At 39.7% G+C, this 19,860-nt stretch overlaps 1 protein-coding gene across 1 annotated transcript in view; it reads left to right on the top strand.

The window, feature by feature from the left end:
- WWOX (WW domain containing oxidoreductase) overlaps window positions 1–19,860 on the top strand; it is a 527,331-nt gene that overhangs the window by 498,935 nt on the left and 8,536 nt on the right.

The raw sequence follows: 19,860 nt of genomic DNA, 5'->3' as shown, positions 1-19,860 counted from the left end.
AAAGAAATAATTTAAAGTTCAATGTGTGCACTTGAGATGCTTCCAAGTGTTAAAATGTGGCTTTAGGTATTCTTTAAGGGTCCTTGGAGTAAAGAAACCAGGGCTTCATTTAGTGGGATTCCCTGGAGTTGCTCTGTGGGACAGGAAGGTAAAACAGTGAGTTCCTGCATTGTATCATAGTCCCAAGTTTAAATAGGGTAAACTCTTCAATACCAGCAGCCAGGCAAATGATCTTTGGTACATGGGAATCACAGTTTTTAAGAGTATCTATGACAGGATGCTGATAAATATCTGTGTTATTAATGAGTCATGGTTCGTGCTAGCAAGACTTTTGGTGATATTTTCACTTTGTAAGTATTCAAGTACCAGTGAGAAAATAGCTGATGATTGTCAGGTTTAGGTACACTTTCCATTTGCTTTGCTGTTCTAAACCATTAGTCAAATAGTATTCATAAACCTGTGCTCAGCAATTATGGTACTTTTCTTGAAATGAAACTTTCATCTGATACTCCTTGTTTTTTTCTGGGTTTCTCTCTCCATGTTTTATCATTTCTCATTCTTTCTTAAGGGAAGTCAAAAGAACCAACTTGCGTGATATAAAACCTATAGCACTGAATTTGCCAGTGTCTATGTGTATGATAAGCAGCTCAGAGAAAACTCCTATGGTGAATTCATATGTGTAATGATCTATAGTTAAATCATATGAGGTTCCATTAGTGAGGAGTAACTGTTTTAAGGACTGAAGAATTTGTAATCTCAATCGATTTCTGTCTTCACCAGCAAGTCTCAGGGTAGTTAGTATCAATATCAGTACTCAAGTGAATAAACTCAAGTACCTGCTGTAAGTGACTGATACTGGTACTTCTTGTTCTACCCTCACCCAAAGGATGAGAAAGTAGCTCTAACAAAGAACAGACATTGTGGCAGAGATTCAAGAGGGTCTTGCTTAATTTCATGCCAGAAAACTCCCTTGTGTCATTGCAGTTGCAACTGCAAAGCGTGCTAGGAGCAGGTAGAGCAGTAATACTTTAAACCAGTTGTTCAGAATTCATGGAAGAGGTGCCATGAATTGGCTTATTCCCCACACAGAGCAGCAGGCTTCTTAAACCTGCCCCTCTTCTTTCATCCCAGAATAGGTAATTCATTCTACTTCACCAGAACTGGACAAACAGAACATCTCTGTGCTGTAGAGATAGGTATCACCAAACTGTTACCTGACTTGGGACAGCATGGGAGACAGAAGAATTGCACATTTTAATGTCTTTTTTACCTTCTTGTTCCCTAGGGCTTTTTATTTCCACTGTTAATGAATTTTCACAGTACTTCTCACATGGATTTAGAGAGCTAACAGCTGTGAAAGGTTGTTAGCCCTGTTTTGGGTGCTGCTAGCTGGTTTGTAACTGGTCACTTTGACTCTGCTTGCCTTGTTTTAAGATTGTTAAGAGGATAAAATATTCATTCTGCAAATGTGGAATTTATCTGCAGTTCATCTCCACGCAATGACTGTGGTTTCAGGTAGAGCATGCAGGGGCTGTCTGCTAACATTGCTCATTTAGCAAGAGAGAAAAAGAAAGGGACAGGTCCTCAGTGATTTTTTTCACATGCAGCACCTGCGTTTCATACTTGTACTAGGTGGGGCTGATCTGGATGGTACCTGTCCTTACTGCTGTTTGCTGTGTACACAAGATTTTTAGGTAACACAATAATAATATTAGTTATGCACAAATATATCTTCTTATTACTGGTAGGCTCTTAGCAGCAGAGAGCCTTTTTACCCTTCCTTTGCCTCAACAAGGGGAGTCACAGTGGTCTTATACAAATCTTGCCATAATTACCTACGGCTTTCTCTACTTCCACACTGGCTGCACCAGAGCCAGAGCTTCCACTCCACCTCTGCTAAGAAACTTCACCCATGAGCTTATCCTGTACCCAGAAGTGTTTCCTTTGCTCTCCAAAATTAACACTAATGCTAAGTTCATTCTGAAGCAGCTTCAAGCTCTGGTTTGGTCTGACAGCACAAAATCTTCTTTACTTCACATACAACAGACCGCACCAGCCTGTTTTCTGGAGCTGAGGAGTTTATTTTCAATATTGCAAGTCTAGAGAAAATCAGCTTGTTGACCACTGGGGCAATAGTATATCTGTACCCAAAGTGAAGGAGTTAATTTGTGATGGGGTAACCTTTATGTCTTGATGGAGGGGTGAGGGTGTGAGGTTCATGTCAGAGTAGGAATATGTCTGCAAATAGATATTTCTGATGGGTAATAAAGTCACTTAAATGTACACTCACCTAAACTGGACGCTGTAAGTCAAAAGTTATGCTGTTTTAATGAGAGCTTTGTAATTAGGTTGTTCATTTGCTGGGTGAAATTGTCATTAGTAGAGGAAGCTTTTATTAATTCACCTTTTTATATAAAAGGTATAATGAATCACTAATATTCTTATAGATACAGACCATGATTATTTCTGCTTCCTGCCTTGCAAACATCTTGTTTCAAATTACGTTTATCTGCTGTCTAAAACTAAATACAATGAATAGATGTATAATAAAATTTTTTAATTGTCTTAGCATATGTTGCTTTTATTAGGTGAGAATAATTGCATTCATGGGATCACCTACAAAGTCCTTTAGAATATAAAATTGAAATGGCTTCACACTGAGTGCACAAGTCCTTCTGAGCCGTGCCATTTTCCCCTTCACTGCCTCTTGTCCCCCTTTCGCTGTAAAGTTCACATTGAAGTGTGACAAGAGACACTTGACAACTGACACATGCTGGATCTTATCAGCAGTGAGTGCAGTCATGGGCCCTGACTGAAGAGCGATTGTCATTTCTACACCATTTATTCCTCTCCTAGCCTCATTGCTTGCTTCCTTTCTGAGGAAATTTTCCCTGTTAAAGTACTGTACTTGTCCTTTTTTTTTGGTGCGTGTCTCTGGGTTTTTTCTTTTTTTTTTTTCACCTTACGAAAGGATTTTGTTATGCATTCATCCCATAGGCAAGCCTGTAACAGACTTCTCTAACCTCTTAGTGTCAGGACTGCTCTAAGCTGATTCAGGCTAATAAAAGCAACCCAACAAAGCTTTGATGGTGTCATTACATCTTCCTTAAATCCCCTTCCTTGCTAACATCCAATAATTCTATTACCTCTAATCAATTCACAGCCATTTTATTTGAAAGGAAGAGAAATCAACTTCAAACCATGCCGGTGCAGTTTGCCCAGCATTCACAGAAGGCGATGATGTTTCTGCCATGGCTTCAATTGACTCTTTAAGTGAGTTCTGGGCTATTGAGCAGTCTGAACTTTTATCTGTGCTCTGCCAGCCCAAGCCAACAACAACAGAAAATGGCTTGTTGTTGCCTCCTGGAAGTTTCCCCACTTCTACATGACACAGTGTGTCATTTCTGTTGTGTAGATAGAATGAGCAGTTGTAGATTTAGAGTACTGAGGATAAGGAATCAACTTATTACAGGAGTTCTTAAATGCAGGAGATCACCCATCCTGTTTTAAATCAATTGTTCATATAATGCTTTGTATTTGGAGCTCCCTTACTTTTCATTTTTTGAACAAGAATTTTGCCTCTATTGTTTTAACTTACTGCAGCTTTCACATGTGCTCAATTCACCAGGGTGATTTTTGGATACTGTCATTAATACTGCAGAGATGGCTGAGCAAGCTCTGAGGCTATGTTCATGCATCGTTGTCTGATGGGGCTTGTGTCGGCCAAAAAGCTTATTGCCCCCGGCTCACGTCAAGCTGCATGTCACGATCACTCTGACAGAGCTGCTGCCACCGTTGCCCTAACATAGTTCTTGTAAAATAAGCTGGGTATCTTCAGCAGCTTAAATAATAGGTCTCTGCTAGGGCAGTCATTAATTGAAACAAGTCTGGAGTGATTAGGTGAGCAGCTGGGGCTGCAGATAGTGCAGGGGAGTAACTGCTGGCAGACAGGTAGTGATGAGCAGCAATACATGGGGCAGAGATGACAACATCTCTACCTGACATGGAAGCAGCCAATAAAGGACTTCTCAACATACTCTACATGATCCAACTTGGCTCCCCAGAGCAATTTCAGGTAGACCATCTATCCACAGAAATTTACCCTCCTTAGAATCATAATTATGTAAAACATAAATGTACATTATACATCAGGATGACCCAGGAGCTTGACACTGAGCAGATGGATGACACCTGGGCCCTTACCCCAAGGAAACTACGGTGTACTTAGAATACCCTGTCCGTAACTTGCTGCTGAGAAGAGTCTTCGTGTTCAGAACTAGGTAGATTTTATCTGGGTTAGGGCTCTGTCTTGTTTCTAATAGACTTTTAAAAAGTCTGGTGCTATTGTTACTATTCTTAATGAGAAACATACATCATTTCATCATACACTGGCTTGCTTCTTTATCTCTTCTGCTATATGAAAGGCAGAGGGTGGGCATCCTGTTTTCTCCCACACTGTCATAGCTGCTGGTTTCAGAATAAGTTGAATTCAAGCTCTGAACTGGGGAGGAATTCACTGCAGTCCTCATGTTGGTAAGCATTTACTCATGCAGAGCCACTGGGATGACTCAGCTAAGTGTGGGCAGCAAACCAACACAAGTTAGGATTGCCTTCACTCTGTAGCCAATATCTATTTTGCTTGTTAAACTGTGGCCTGGGCTGTTTGGAAATATGAGGGCTTTGCTTTCTATCCTGTATGTTCATGTAGTAAGAATAATGCATGTCTTTCCTGTAAAAATCTTTCAATCCAATATAAATTACATAAGCTTTTCAAACCATGGCTTGGCAATGTTGCTTGCAATTTCAGTTGTCACACACAGCACACCTTGTACGGCAGGATTTCATTGCTCTCAATTGCCAAGAGAGATTTCTAAGTATACATGACATGTAAATGACACTGGTGTCACTGCACATAAGCCTGTGGTTACGCTCGTGTCTGTTCCCATGTGTGCTACCTCCAAACCTGCACGTCATGAAAGTTCACATCCAGGCTAAGCACCAGCGCATTTCGGCTCAGGGCCGGCCGTGCAAGCCAGCTGCGGATGGTGGCTCACCCAGCCGAGCTGGCCCTACCTCCTGTGGGTGATCCCCGCATGTGCCGCAAGTATTTGCCATGCTCAGGATGTGCAGCTTGTTCTACTGCAGCTTCCTCATAGAGCTCACAAGCAGAGCAAGGATGAGCTCCCCTGCCTATGGTGAAACTAGATGATTTCCCTGCAGGGGCAGCTAATGGTGGAGTGCTGGCAGTAGCCCATGGGAGCCCACGGCAGTATCACCAGCAGATGTTCATTCCCTGGTGCTGAGTGAGGTGCCAGGGTTGGCGACCAGAATAATTGATTCTGATTGAAGTTAAATTAAAGTTTAGAACCTGGATAGCAGTGCTGATTTACAATATTACAGAAGAAGTGCATCAACTACTATTGTCCTAAAAAAAATGAGACAGAGAGCTTTGCAGGGGGGGTGCTTGTTCCAAAATATGAATTTGGAGTTAATCTGAATTTCTGTTTTGGATCATCTCAGGAAACAGAAAGGTTTAAAAGTGCTTTTAATGCATGCAAATAACAATCCTATTAATGTGTCTGGCCATGAGAATCCGACCTCAATATTTCGCAATACCTTTGTTTTTTTAAACTTCTCCAGTACACCAGCAGGTAAAAAGTACCCACACAAGGTATTTAAAGTCATTCAGAATAGAAATTTTTAGTCTGTTGAATTAAACTCTTCACAGCAGAATCCCTGAACTTCCAGTCAAATATGCTTTTTTATTATGATTTATGACCTGAGTCATGACAGAATTCTGCCCTACAGTTTCAACAGCCTTCAAGGAGAGAAGAGGTAGACAGGCAATTTATAGGTTGACAATTTCCTTAGGTCTGTGTACTTCTTGTTTATTTAGAGATAATTTGCTTAAGTAGCCAAAGATGATGCGAGAATAGTTTTGTTAGTAGTGTTTATAGATCAGTCATAGTTTGATTACTGTATATCCTGTTATCAAATATGTTTCTCATCAAATATTAATTAGACAGGATTTCAAGCAGTGGACAATGCTGTGGAACTTTATCACTATCATGATGTTTGTCATTGTAGGTTATACATGAACTGCTTTCTCTAGTGTGTCACTTCTTTAAGGCCCACTCTGAGCAAATGTAATTTTCTTTGCATTTCAATATAGAGTTTTGGTTTATTGAATCAAAGTGTTAGAATTTTTCTTTAAAATACTTACTTACTAGCTTTTGCAGTAACAGCACATTTAAAACAAATAAAACATCAGAGAAATAGAAGTCCTGAATCCAGTTCTGGAGTGAGGCTTGGTGGGTCCATAAAATCGGAGAGACGAAAGTTAGAAAGACTGTAGAAAAAAACGGAAAGAGAAAGAAAAGTGGAGACATAAGTTAGACAACGTGGATCTGCTAATTAGTTAAATCACCCATGGGATCAGAATCTGGAGCTACCCGTGGACTGCAATCAACAAGGGGTTTTCTCACCTTTGACTCTCTGAGGTCAGCACCACGTATAAGACAGAATAACATTTCAATTGTAAGATTTAAAAATCCTGACCAAAGGATAAGGTGGATTTAAACCACCATAGCAATTCTTAATCAATTTAACTTCCAGATTCTTCATGTTGTGGTATCAGGGAATCCCAAACAGAGAAGAGGTTGGTTTGGAATGGATGAAGTGGAAGGAAAGGAGATATAAGTAACAAAATGAATGGGAAGAGAAAAAGAATGAAGATCGGGAGGGTAGATTTAGGAGAAATTGTTCTGTATTGAGATATATGCAGGATGATCCTCTGTTTTGTTCCTGGCACAACGAAACTGCTTAAAGGGAGGAATTATTAGGTCTTCTTGATCATTATACTGAATGGGGAATTTGGAATGCAGACATCTGGGAAAAGAGAAGTTTTGAGGAAGAAACTGACTTACTCGTTTATTAGTACTATCTGCACCCAATGTAATTGCCATCTCAGTTCTGGTATAGCAAGTTATGACTTTACAGAAGCAGGGAATGTAAAATAGCCTTCTGAGTGGTGAAGTCTAAATATATGCAGCAGAAGCAGCAGTCGTGGTTGTGTGTCATCTGAAGCAGTCTGAAGAGGATGTTGTGCAGACAGTGCTGCAGTAACACTCTGTTTAAAGGGTCAGGTTTGACACCATCTTGGTACTTTGTGCTAGTACTGTTCAGGATCTGGTTGCTCACCAGTAAAACCAAAAGAACATTGTCACTGTTTTGGGAAATGTCGAGGACAGACTGCTTTGACATTCATTAAAGCAGGATAAGACCCTGTACCCATTATCAACCTCCTATTTTGTGCTGTTATTTCTTTGCAAAATGATAGAAAACATTCATCTGAGACATGTGTTGAAGCATTAATCAGGCCAAACCCATCAATTCAACAGTGATACTCTATTTTATGCAAACTGTACACTGTTGCACATTATTTCTGCATTAATTCTCCTCCCTTTTCCTGTATATTTTTGTCTTTCTGCCTTCTGATTAGTATTTGTTGAAGATATGTATGCACAAATAGCCTTTTTTTCTTCTGCCCTTCCTGCCCACATATTACGATTGAGCCCAAGTGGCACGACAAGCGGTTGATGTAGAAGTTACTGAGATATAAACAGAGAGACGCAGTCTTTGTTATCTAGACATGAAGGAGGAAATGGAGAGTGGGGAGGGCTGTAGATTTTGATTAACTTGCAGTTGGAATGGATTTGAGCTGCAGCAGCAGTGGAAAGGTATATCTTTACCTTAAAATGTCTCAGTTAGTTTTCTGCGTTCACATTATTTCCCTTTTAGGGTGTGCAGTTTCTTTCGCAGATTTCCAGAATTCCCCCTTCAAAGAACTCTCACAAAGCAGCAGAGCTATGCCATCTTACCAGAGAAAATTACAAATTACTAATTTAAGTGCTTCTTAGAATAATTTTCTTTTTGTTTTGTGTAATTTCCACACTTATAAAATCAAACTTTCACTTAAATGTTTATACAGTAATTCAGTCGGCTTAAGCCATCTGCTAGTGTGGCATCTGCAGAGTTGTTTTGATGCATACTCAGTATTGTTTCCTTCACACATCTTGTAGCCCTGTATTTTGGTTGCAAAAGGATCCTTTTTTTTTTCAACACAAAAGAAATGGTGTTTATATCCCTGGATCTAATTGCCAGCTTTTTTTCCAAATTCTGCTTCAAATCAACTTCTTATGCCTCTAAAAATCTTATTCTGATTGACATTTGCTTTTCAAGACCTGTATTCAGTCTTATCTTGTTCTTTTATTACACTTGCCTTTATATTTGTATTCGCAAAAAATCCTTATCTTTTGTGAAGAGTATAGGTGGGTTTGGAGCATTAGTATTCATACTTGCATGTTAACAACTGTTACAACACGTACCAGAGGGAAAATATTATTTCTTGTAAATGCTCAATAATTACAGTCTTTATTGCATCAAAACCTGTGTTTTGACAGATAGTGGAAAGCTTTCAAAGCTTGTGTGGGATGGATGACAGATAGCTGCAGGTGGAAAATATTTTTTTTAGGTATTGGGTTTTCTAGCACTGATACTGTAAATATTCTTCCAAAATAACATTAACCTTCCAAATGGGGTTGGTAGTGTTCAATGATAATATGTGTATTAGCAAAAGATACCTAGGAAATAATTCTTAATGATTCCATCTAATTAATCTATGGCTGGGACATTAATGTCTCTTTTCATTAAGTTGGGAAGTATGAAAGACTAGAAAATTACTTCTGTGCTGGATTTAGTGCTCTAGGTATAATTTGAATGGATGTACTAAATTCTTGGTCACAACTTGCACTAACACCTAGTCTAAGTGGAAGCTTATCTGCTATTACAGGTTACAATAATACCTGAATGCTTCTAAGCCATTTGCAGCATATGCCTATGTGAGGGGATTGTTTTATATGACTTATGATGCGTTATCCAGTTATTTTCAGCATATGTGATATCTTGGTTTGTTAAACACTGGCTCAGAAAATTAAGTCAGATGATAGGTTTTTCCTCTTTTATTTAAGTATGCTCTCTTCTTGGATAAACGTTTGCATTTGCAGTTAAGTTGTATCAACCAGTAGTCCACTCCATTGCAAATGAGGTCATGAGAAGTCTGAGAAAGTTCATCTGAACTTGCAGTTCTTTTGTTTGGAGCATAGATGTTCTGATCAAGTTTGTGCTACAGTCAACTGGACCTAACAACATGATTTGTGCTGAAAGCCTAACTCATGTGTTTTAAGAGTTTAACAAGCACAATAGCAATGCTGCCACCTCATTTGAACACATCCTGGGTTTTGTGTGAAATGTCTGAGCCTCTGCAGTTTCAAGTGCCTGTTGAGTATTAAGATACCTCAATAACTTAATAGGATTTTAGGTTTTCAATGAGCTTGAGAGTAAACCAGTTGTGTTTATTCCACCTTGTTTATAATGTTTGGTCTATTGAAGTCAATGGCAAGGCTTCCACTGAATTTAGTGGGATCAGGATTGCAAACCTAGAGAGAAAAGGCAACGGGATGTAAGATATCTGTCAATTGCATTTAATATTGCATCTAAATTGAGGAGACCATTTCTCTTACTTTGAGGCTATGGGGATACTAAAGTGTACTTGACAGATGTCTTGCCAAGGGTTCAAGCTGATTGCTAAGAAGTAGCTCCCAGCAGCCCTCTTGCAAACCGACACTGAATGCAAGTTGGGGTTGAGCATCACTCCATTCAGAATGATTAAACGAGGCAGAGACAAACTATCTGACATCAAGTGCTGCCACCTTTTATTAGCCCCTTACATCATGCAGAAGGCCAGAAGGCACCAGCCAGATATGTGGGCAGATATAAGATATTCAGATTCCAGCTATGCTTAACTGATAACACTCCCAAAAAACAAATTAACTGTGTCTTGCTCCTGGAAGTGTTCAAATCTTACCCTTTACCTTTTTTTTCATGATTATGTAGATCTTCCCAAACTGTAGACTGTAGTACCAGTTCAGATGACTAGTAACTTTCTGAAGAATGATCCTTTTCCAAGAAAAAGTCCAAAGATCTGAGACAAATGGATTAATTATGTATCTGAACCATTTGTTTCCTAGATAGAACTCCCTATGGAATGCCATTCCTTGAGAAGTCAGCAGGGGTCACTTAAGTTCATTATTTTGCAACAAATGCACTTTTCGATTTGTCATAAAATAAGAGCTAAAAGTTCTTTAGGTATGTATAATTTATGCCACTGTGTGTTTTTTTCATTCTATAATCTAAGTAGGCCGAAAAAAAGTGTTCAAAACTATGTAAGGAGAGTTAGATAGTACAGCACCAATACAGCATTTGCACAGAACATAAATATGTTTCACACGTTGCCAACTGAAAAAGATTATGCCACTTAAGAGTATAATGCACTTGAATAGAAATTTATTGTCAAAAGAGTATTATCCTAGAAGGGCATTGTGGCAAAACAGGGGATACAGATCTTCTTACAGACCATCCTTTTTGCCTGTATGAGGCAAATGGAAAAATAGTGAGATAGTCAGTTGGCTGCTATTGAGTGAAAAGGATTTTCTGAAGCCAGACACATTTCCAACCCTCCTACTGGAGAGAGCAGGAGAGACGTGTATCCCACTGAAATGTACTTCTGTCTTTGACTGACGGCACACATTCACGTTCACACTGTGGAGGTGAGTGCAACTCCAGCTCTCCATGCTCCCCAGGATCAGTGTATGCACATCTCCCTCTCTTCCTGGAGCCCCTACTGAGCAGTACAGGGGATGCCCTGTTCAGCTCCCTTTTTTGACCTGGTCTCTGGATGACACATCTTAGATGTTTCCTCAGGAAAGCTTTGACTACATTTTTGGAAAGGGGTACATATTCAAATGTTGCAAAAGCTAGATATCCAACATTAGTTGCTTTTTAGAGGTCTATTTAAGGAGATAATGTAAACATAAGACATATAGGTCTATTTAAGGAGATAATTTAAAAGGAAGGCCTATGAAACCCTTGTGTACTCTAGCTGAAATCCTGGAGTTTTCTATATGTTTGTTCTGTTTTGTAATTCTTTTCATGTAGGACAAACAGTTTGTTTAAGTTTCAATGGGATTCCCTCCTTTCCTCATTTCTCAAGATGAGTTCAGCAGAAATCATCATGAACAGCCACCACCAGAGGAGTAGCCCAAAGAAAAAATACCTTTCATTTTTGTGGTGGGCACGATGTTAGCTTGTTTGTGACAAGGAAATCATACTGCTGTCAAGAAAAAATGTGGACATCCTAACCTCTTTGAAGCATTGAGTGGCATGTGTGGGCTTGGAAATGGAGTCCCTTTAATCCCGAGTTGGTGCCAGCTAGAACTGACAGTGGTTTATAAATACTGTACAAAAAGAACAGAATTGCATGGGTTTCCACCTACATGATCCAGGCAATTTTCTATGCAGAGCCATGGCTTTCTCTAATCTATTTTTTAATCTACCTGCCTAACTTGGTCAGGACACAGTTTTTTTCTGGATTTGGCATGGGCTGGCATTGCAGATTCATGCTTTTTGGTTAGTGCCAGGACACTGAGCACAGCAGCAGGGCTCTCTGAGCTCCCATTGCTCATGCTCCCCTTCCCTTGCTTATTTTTTGCGCTACATCTAGTGAGAGCTTCAAGAAGAAGTTAATGGTTATCTCAGATGAGGCTGTCTTTTGCCAAAAGACCTTAAGAGGTGCATGTCTTACTATAACAGTATTGGAATCGTTAGTACCGCAGCACAGGTTGCTATCCAAGAAGCCTAGCTGAGGATGGAAAGAGGCGCTTCAGGCAAATGAAGAAGGAAGCTAAATACTCTAATCCTTTCAGAGATAAAGTATTAAGGGTGTTGCATAGAGCTAATCAGGGACACAAAATTTGTCAGCATAACAGATGTAAGAAAGAGCACTGCACAGAGAAGAAAACAGTTCAGCTGAATATAGGTCTGGCCAGATGTCCAAACATACACCTAAGCTGGTAGGAATAGGAGCAAGTAATAAACAGTCTTAAGGAAAATTCAGGATGCCCCAATAATGTTTTTCCGCACCTTATCTCTGCTGTGGAAATTATACCTGACTTTCTTTGCTCCCTTTATTGTGCTATTTATTAACCTGGGAAGGAAAGTTCTCTTTGTACTTTCCTCTGTTGTTTTCTTTTGGTTACTCGGTTTGTTGTTGCAGTTTGTTAATTGTGTGATTGTCTTAAAAAAGCAAAGGAAATTTGACCTGGCAACTGAAAGCACAGAGTTCCAAAGGTGCTTCACAGTCTGATGAGGTCAAGAAGTATCATTAGCTCAGTGCACAAAATTCTGTTACTAAATGCGAATGTGATTTGTGTCTGAGGATCTCCGTGAGCAATACAAAACAACTGTGTGAAAGGCAGCTGGAAAAGCTGTATGCTCAGGTACTGTTCACTTGATATGTTAAGTGAGCAATTTTTTTATATGTATACAAATAAATATATATATAATATGTATATGTATTTAAATATACATATATACATTTGAATTTCAGTGTTTGGTAGCATTCTGGAAAGATAACCTGCTGCTGGGCAATATCACTGTCTGTAGAATTACTGTTGCACATGAACTGATTTCCTAATAACCATCAAAGTGATCATTCAATCTATATTTTTCATGCCTGGATTTAAAACGCAAAACAGGATCATACTTCATGCAAAGCCAACTCTGCCAGTGTTCTAGAGTGCATGTCCAGAGGAGGAAACAGTAAGTTTATTCTTCTCCCCAATTAGACCTTTGTGAAAGGCTCAGTTATGTCTCCAGCTATCACATTGAACAGGCACTAAAGCAGCACGTTAATGTGCCTTTTAATGCTTCTTAGGAGTAGATCAAAAGAAATGTCAGGTGCACTTTACATTCCTCCAGTGATGTGTCTGAGGCTGTTAGTGCATCACCTCTGCGAGGGATGTTGTTCCTGGGGCACTGCCTCCTGAAATGCTCTGGGATTTTCCATGGCACTGCTGCACCTCGTGGCTCAGCTCCACAGTTTGATGAAGCCAGTCGAGTCATACTGCTGTCACTGAGAGCAGGTTTTGGCCTTTTCTATTCAGTGGGAGAAAAGAGCTGTTGAAATCAATCCTGTAGAAAATGACTTAAAACTCAACATGCTGGAAAATGGAACTTAATTAATGGGAGCAAACTTTCAAGCCTCTGCTGTAAACTGTTATTATTTTGTTTGCTTGCTTGAGGGAATATGTCAGAACAGTATTTACCTTTTCTTAGTACAAGCTTGGCTGTTCTACCCATCATTTATTTTTACATGATTAGCAGGTGGACTTGTGGCTCTGTCACTCTAAACACAGGATGCTAAAAATGTGCAAGAGACAATTTTCCTTAACAAGGATAGCAGCATCATTTCTCTGGCCCTGCACTGCTTGGCTCCATAACGGTGCGGTGACTGATGCAGTGCACTGCTAGCAGGTGGCTCCTGTCAGAGCATGGGACTAATATCAGCCAAAAGATTGCAGAGTGCTTATAGTGTGTGAGACACAGCCAGGATGTCCTGGACACATGCTTCTATACCAGATACTGTGAAAATAGAGTTGAGCCTCTGATGTTTGCACAGATGAGTGAGTATAACATTAAAAAGGAAAATGAACAGCAAAGAAAAGGTACCCTGTGTCAGATATTGGGTCAAAACTGCAAAGCAATTGACAAGGCTAAGGAAAGGATGTGAGAAGGAAAGTAAACACATAGGGGGAAAGAAACAGCAAGGTAAGAAATATTGCAGTTTGCACAACAACATGGATAAGGACAAGAAGCTGGAATTAATGCAAAAGTGGGGAAGCAGTGAGAAGGGTTCACGTTTTGTAACAAAGTTCATTTCTATATGTTTTCCTCTTTCAAATGGATGCTTTGAATAAATAGTGCTTTCATTTCCCATGAGGCAGAGGTGAATAATAAGTACCTCATCTGGGTACGCCGATCTCCCCAGCATCAGTCATCTGCTTGCAGCCTTACACTCCGGCAGTGCTTTGGCTGAGCAAATTAGCCTGAAGTGTTGTGCCCTTGGCTGGCAAATCCTTTCAACCCGGTTGAACGGACAAAATGAATACCCAGATTGTTCCTACGTCTGTTATTCTCTCGTGTTTATCTGGCTGAGCTGTCAGTCAGGCCATTATAACTGTGGTGCACACTCAAATGACTTGTCCACTGACAAAAGCAGAGTCTGTTGATGATAAGCTAAACAAAACTGGAGAGCGGCTGTTGACAGAGTTGGGGGATCTTGCAAATGTCTCAGGTAAAAGCAGAAATGCGATTTGGGAAGGTACTGAAGGAGCTTTTCTTACTTGTGCGTAATTTTCAAGTGTTCGCTGGGATTTGTTGGCAAATGATAAATGGGCATTTATAATGAACTGGGCTCCTCTCTACTTTAAACAAATTAAGCAGCACACAGAAGATTTCTGAAACTCAAATGTAAGCGTGTATTGCACTTATAGACTTAATTAGCTTGAAAAGACATAATTTGCTCACACAGGCTTTGCCAGGACAGAGCATAACTGCAATCTGCCATGTACTGTCACCTCACGGGCATCAACAGGATGAGTGACAGGCACCCACAGTGCATCGACTGGGCTATCCAGGGCTTGCTGGGGAGAGTGGCCTAACCTTCCACAGGGCTCTGGACACAGCTAACCCTGGGTTTTAATTACTCTGCCTCAGGTTTGCAGGTCCGGTGGGTTTGAACTTGTTGGGTGCTTGCTTCTTCCCAAATAGGGAGGACATTTGCACAAGAAGGGTTCATGACTTTTATGCATAAAAGGAATTGGGCTTTATTATCCAGCAAAACAGGGAATGACACACATGAATGCTGCATGCGGATTTATTTGCTGGCTTTTAATTTTTCTACTAGGACCCTGAGTTAGAAGCAGGACTCTGAGCCACTCCTGAAACTAATTTTGTTGCTGTGCCTGTCTGCTGAATGTGAATATAGCCAAAGCCTTCTTGATCTTCATGTTTGTGATCATAATTAACAAGCTTAAAGTTTACAGATTGTAAATGTGAACATCGTCTCAGATGTTTAAACAATGCTGATCTGTATAACAGAGAGTGTTTCCTCAAGCTCCTTCCTCGTCAGAGAAACTCATTCAGTGCTGTCTTGTCAGAAGAGTTTTCTCCATTATTCAGCATCCTACTTTCTGCAGTGGAAAAGGAAAAGACAAGACTGAGTAAAGCTGCAATGGTTTAAATACTCATAAGTGTCATGAAGAAGCAGAGGGAAGCTGAAGTAAAGAAGGTCCAATGTCTTGCCGAGAGTTTGTTACGAAGCACAGTTAGTGAGGGACATGCCACTGAGAACGTGGCACAGCATGGCAACATCTCTTCTATCAGCAGCTGGCGCCTTCAAAATCCCAACCCCAGTAGCCTTGTTGGCTGTGATGATAACTGTAACGGATGGTACAGCTATTTTTCATCAAATGCTTGTTAGTCAATTTATTAGATTCCTAATATACTAATGCACTCATTTGGCAGGCATCTCAGCAAACGAGACTTGCAGTGGAGTGTACTCATTCAAAGTCATGGTAACTCGCAGGTTGCTGATTTCTCATCAGCACTCAGAAGATAATTTGCAAATGTGCCATTTATCATTATGCGCTTTGTAGAAGCAGATCTCATGAATGGGATAAACAGATAAGAGTCTAATAATGAAAATTTTCTTCTGAAACATCATTACCAGCTTCTAGAGTATTATGTTTTATATACATTGCACATACTGCACCTCTGTGTGCATCTGAGTTTGCATGTGCTGCTAAAGTAGCTTGGGGACAGAGTTTTTTGAACGGCTAGTGCACTTATTGATCTCTCTGCTGAGGAACATGGAGTAGGTTAGACTTGTCTAGGAAAGATATGACTTTTATTTGTAATAGTTTAAGAAGTAATGGGTATCTGTGGACGTTTTCACAGTGGTGAAAAGCAACCACTAACTTTCCAGATTTCCTTTTCTCACTGGAAACATAAGCACCTGTGAAAAGCCACTGGTAAAGCCAACAAAAGGATTAGTCAGAGGTTCAATGGTAAGGATTAGATGGCAGAGGTTGCTGAAGGAGCACTTTTCTTCCACACCAAAGACAACAAGCTGTATGGATGCTCTGACCTGTACTGCTGTTTGCCACTGCATTTGACTTTGCATCGATGACTGCTTTTTATTTGCTTGTTCACTTTTTACTGGGAAGTAGTCTAAAGTAACAGTAGCCATGCGATCAGTCTGCAAATGTGATTCCTGTCTCCTCTTGTGACTTTCAGGGTGCAAGCCCTGCATACAAATTGTTGCTACTTATTTTTGCTTCTGCAGATGTGATCTTATTAAATGAAAGGTGTAACAAGAAGCCCAGCATAAGAAGGAGCCCTTTTGCCAAATGGCTCTGTGTATTTAGCTCTCCAAGTGCTTTCCAGCAGAGCTGAGAAACCATGCAAAGATATTGATAATTGATTCCGTTTTATATAAGTTAAAAACTAGCTTTTCCCTCCTAGTGTGAAGGTAATGGGTTTTGTCTGTAGAAAGATAATAATCCTATGAACCATTTCTACGCCCTCTATTAAAGAATAGTACAGCTTGCACTTGAACATAATGCCCATGTCAGCTCAGCTTTTTAACATTCGTCTTAAAAGAGTCTTCAAGGACTGGAAAGAAATCTTCCCTAGACACCAAGCTAAGTCTGAGAAACTTAAAAAGTCACAAAGATCCTGTCAATTAATGTGTTTATTCTTATACAGATACTCTTGAAAAAGCATCTTCAGACATGAAAGCTGTTTTCTGTTGATTAAAAAGTTGTCATTGCATTTAGTTTCCACAGATAATGCAGAGGGGGATTTTTTTCCCCATTTACTGTATTGGGGAATAAATGCATCACTTTTTTTCTTCTTACCATATTCCTCACAGGAACTTTAACTTATTACATGAGCAAAAATGAAGGAAGAACAGAGCTAAATTGAAATCTTGCTTCCAAATTTGTATGCAGGAGGTTACCTGATTTATAAGCTTAGGTAATTTCATTTTTGTTCACACTCCTTCAATTGAAAGGCTCCCACAAACAGTGTTACAGCACTGAAGGGAAGAGATGGGGAAATTTATCAAGCCATTTTTCAAATTATTTTCACATAACCTGTCAAAGTCATAAATATGCTAGAAAGGAAACATAAAGAGTATGTTCAAATAGAGGAACATGTCTGAGCAAGCAGCTGGACTGCAGCATGGCCAAAGACATGGGGACTGCTCTTGGCTGCAGCAGCATCTGCCCTCAAATCTGATCCTGGCTCTAGTGGTATCAGATCCCTCTTTGATGGATTACGGGCTGACAAAATGAAATAGAAAACATCATTAAATAGAAGGAGAGGTCAGAGGAAAGGGGATAGGCTTCCCCGTTCCCCAGGTCTCTGCTGGGGTTTACAAATGGGGATGGTGTGGAATCTAAATGGTGCACATCCTTGGTCAGGAAGTGAATCGCATCCTGAGATGGGACTCCATGCGTTGGAGAAAACAGCTCTGGAGCATGCATTCCTTATGGAGGGTCTTGGGAGATAATCTTGGCAAAGCAGGGGGAAAAATAAACAGAAAAGCAACTGAGACTGAAGGAACCAGTCTAGTAAGAAATCTTTAATTTCTAATGAGCTTTAAAGGACTTGAGAGAGTTGATGTTTTTTTTCTAGCAAACCAGTTCAAGTACATGCCTTCAGATTATAAAAGTACCTGAAATTGCCTAGAATATCAGCATGCATAGCTTGTTAGTATTTACATATATTTACATAGGAAAACAAGAGAAAGATCTACAGTTATTTACAGTCTACACAGGAGAAGAGAAAGGCAGCATAATTGTATTTCCTAAAATACAGTAGTTGAATAGTCAGCACATGCATATTAAGATATATTTGCATGATAGAACGTAAATGTTTTAAGACATACCTTTTTAACTCCCTATGCTAAGGTATAGCATAATAAAGGTAATTTTTTTGTGTGTGTGTTTTGTTTCTAGTCTATTTGCATCAAGTGCTTTAAAATGTTCACTAACACAGCGGCAGCATTATTTACCCTGGCAATTAAAGCAACAGTACACACAATAATTTCCTACTAACTAGCAACAAGCTGCTGGTGAATGAAATATCTATTGTTTCTCATTATCCATTGACCAACATACAGGGATCTCTCCTTGTAAAGGCAGTGCCTAAGCTATCACCATTAATTATAGAAGTAATATAAATGAGACTCTACAGTATGTACTAAATGAAATATTAACAAGGCCAGTGTCTTTTAGCCTGAAAGATGCAGTAACAGGGCACACTTTAGAACAGCCTACCTATGAAAATCACACATACATAACACAGGAGTGCCTGGCTTACAGCTCTAAGCCCAGACTTTAGAGGCCTGTTTGCTAGATCTGTATTATTGCAAAATACATTCCCTTAATTAGGTTCTGGAAGACAGAATTAGTAGCTGATCTCTTACCGTGATATGTCCCCATCATAACACCCTGTGGTTTTTCAATGCATTATATTACTGAAATATGTGTGTGCCTGTGTGTGTACATGCATATGTGCCTGTATCAACAGATGAAAAAGTCTTCACCTTTCAAACCTAAACAGCTTGATAAATATTTGTCCCAAAAGGTCACTTGCTTAAAAAGCATTGTGTTGTATGGAGGGTTTTTCTCACTCATATCTAAAATCGAAGTCAGTCCAAAAAGTTATCTGTGCAATGAAAGAGGAAGCCAAATATCAGTAGTGTGATGACATTCTTTGCAATACTGCTTGTGAAAAAGTCTACATTTTGACAAGTAATAGTATTAAAAAGCTGTATAAAATGTACAGCATATACAGTATGGTACGTATGCATACATTTATATAAAGTATATGTCTAATTAAAGCACAGCAAAACTATAAAACATTTCAAGTCAGCATGTTAAAAAAAGAAGTGATTTCAGCAAATTCTTATCTACATATGCCCAAACACCAGCTAGCCCTATTCTGATGATTTAATTGCAGCAGCATATCTAATCTATCTTTTTGGCAGGATATGTTTATTGTCAACAACCTGTTTGCTCAACTCTTCAAATTACTCTCAGCCCTTAGCTGGCAGGTTATGTGTTTGAGGAGGATTTCCAATATTCTCCATAGGATTTCTATTTTTGATAGTGGCCAACAAGTCATGATAGGACTCATGTGTATATAAACATACACCACAAAATCTCAGAAAGCAAGTGGCAGAGATATCAGGTATGATCAACTCCCCCAACAGAGCTGCTATGATGCTCGAGGGCTGTCTCTTACATGTTCTTTGCTTCTAACTCCACTGGTCAGTGTTGGCTCATAGGGCAGGGGGAAAGCAATGGACAGCAACATAATATGGTTAACCTGACTGCATCCTTACTCCATTACACTCTGAAATGAAGCTCTGTAATTTTCCTTAGGGTTTTTCTTTCAAATCCAGAAAGGAGCAAAGCATGCAGTATCACACCACTGCTCCATACTAGCCTGCAAGAAAAGAGAAGCAATACTGGATAGTAGCAATTTGCATGCAGTGCTCAAAACTGACAATTCAGTGGAGCAGTGATGTCTTAAAAGTGTAAATCAGGTGTGAATTGGAGTTCATCGGGCAGGAGAGGAAAATGCAGAAGTGATCTTCTTGGAAATGTGCTGTGGGTAAAAATGCCAGGGCGAGCAGCCTGTGGGGCATGCTGCTGCTCCTGCTATTGAAATGCTGGTTGGGCAAGGTAAAACCATATGCTTCACTAAAGTTCTTGAGGCTTAAGATGGCTCTTTGTCAGGCTTGAAAGAATTGTCGGAAGCTAATAAGATTTTAATAAGATACTGGGAAAAGGAAGGAATAGGGCGCTGCCTGTGGGAACCAGCTCCCTT

Source organism: Lathamus discolor, chromosome Z (assembly GCF_037157495.1).
Source record: "Lathamus discolor isolate bLatDis1 chromosome Z, bLatDis1.hap1, whole genome shotgun sequence".
Lineage (NCBI taxonomy): Eukaryota > Metazoa > Chordata > Aves > Psittaciformes > Psittacidae > Lathamus > Lathamus discolor.
This window is presented reverse-complemented; position numbering and strand designations above follow the sequence as displayed.